Raw genomic sequence first — 2,181 nt, forward strand, 5'->3', positions numbered from 1 at the left:
CGTGGGGACGAGTATCCTGTTTATTGGCTTGGGACAGGACACTTCCCGTGGTGATGACCACCCAGGTAGAAAACAGGGCATGGTACTCTTGCAGTGGAATTTTATACCCCAGAGATGGGGGCGGGGAAAGAGGACCGTGGCCAATGGGATTCCATTGGGGAGGGGCAACCAAGGACCAGACCACCAGGAGTGTATAACAGGGGGGGTGAGGGAGAGACCATGTGAAAGGGAGGGGGCATAAACCATCCGCATGACCTGACATACCCAGTAAAAATTCCCCATCAGCCAGTGCAAAAACAACAACTAATTAAACTATTTAGTGCAATACAACACTCCTGCTCACAAGGTTTGTAGCTTGCACTACCTAAATTCACTGAGAATTATTAAATATTAGACCCCGAATGTTTTGGGGGTGTGTCCTGCCTGGCTTCGTCTGGCCTCGCTGCTGGACCAAAGGCAGCAGCTGTGGCATTTTTCACCCCAGAGATGCCTTTGGCTGGCTAGGTGCTGCAGCTGGGCGCTCAGAACAAGTCCAGGCAAAATAGGAACTCAGTTTACCTTTGGTGGAAAAGGTTCAGACGACAGTGAAGAGAAAAGCAGGTTCTGCCGTAGAGCTTGAAGCCAGAGTTTTATTGTAGCATGGTAGACTTCTGAATGTGGTAACAGCTCCAGACAGACAGACACCTGGCTGCATGGCCTCGTGTTCTTTTAAGCCCTGGGGACAGGGGGAGGGGACAGACAGGTGAGGGCCAACCAGGTGTGAGCAGGGGAAGGGTCAGGGGATGTGGACGCTAGGACAAACCAATGAGCCCAGGCCTGGGGGGCATCTGCCAATCACACGACGCCTTGCTGGAAGGTGAAGATTATTGGACAGCTTCCAGGCAGGAGGGCAAAGGGGGAGGGAAAGGTTGGCATACCTGAGGGGGATGGGATAGGTGATACAGGAAATGGTGACACACTGCAACAGAGAATTTTATTTGCATCCCAAGAATTCAGGTCACAGAGAAACCACCTTGAGAAGCTGGGAGATGAGTATACCCATTATGGGTTTACTCACACGTGCTAGCCATCCCTGGGAAATTAGCACGCAGTCATTTATATCACAAATGAATACTTCACCAAATCAGTGTCTTTCAGTCATAGCTGTCAGCAGACTTCTTGTTTTCTTTTTCTTCCTACCAAAAAGGCACAGTTTTCAGTAGGAAATTAAAGCTCCCTGAATCTTCATAGGTAAATTTGCACAGATCTCTTGTAAAAAGCTCAAGACCTCCTGAATACATGGACTATATGTGGAAAGCAGCACCAGCACTACAAATTTGTTTCCATATAGAAACTCCTCACAGGGTACAAAGAGTGAATTACCTTTACACTGCTTTCAAAAAATCCATTTATTTCAAGTTCAGCTACTCTCTGGTTACAAACACAGACTTGTGTTTCTAAGTGACTTGTCCAAGTGACAATGGGACATTAGAAAGCTGGTTGATTATCTAGTCCCATAGTCCTGTGTTTTCTGGTTCCAGCTCCAGGGATTTTGCCAAACCACTTTGAGAAAATTTTCCTCCTGCTCAATGAAAAATTGTGCTGGTGGTACAAAATAGAAATCTTGCTACGTTTCTTGAGCATAATGAAGTGCTCATGGCACCAGCAGAGACTTCAACTTTACACTTAAGCCTTATTAAGGCTTGGTTACTTGTTAGGGTGGTAGGAAAGCAAGCAAAGAGCCTGATGTGCTGTGCCAGAGCAGATTTATCAAGCCTGCAGGGTGTCAGCCCTTAGCTGCTCCCCTTGCTCTCCTGACTGCAGAACATGCACAAACACACTTGGGTCTCCTTGTGACATCTGCACTTAAAAAGCAAGAGGAAAATGCAGGGCCTGGAAAAGACCATCTCCCTGATGGCAGGGCACAAACAGCTGTCCTGTAGCAAATCTAACCACAGTCATCCCTGCACTGAACCAAGAGTGAGAGTCAGTTCAGGCTAAAAATAATCTGACCTTTTTTGGGAGTATGGCAGGGCAGGAGCCAGGTTCTTGGCTCCATAAACAATTTTACAAGAGCTAAAGGAGGGCATAGGCTGGGAATGAGCAGCTGGGGGCTGTTAAGATGTCATTGTCAGTGAATGACACTGCTTCCCTGAATTTTCACTACAACAGAGCTTGAGTGTTCAGATAATCAGCCACGAC

Source organism: Agelaius phoeniceus, chromosome 1, assembly GCF_051311805.1.
Source record: "Agelaius phoeniceus isolate bAgePho1 chromosome 1, bAgePho1.hap1, whole genome shotgun sequence".
NCBI classification, from domain to species: Eukaryota; Metazoa; Chordata; class Aves; order Passeriformes; family Icteridae; genus Agelaius; species Agelaius phoeniceus.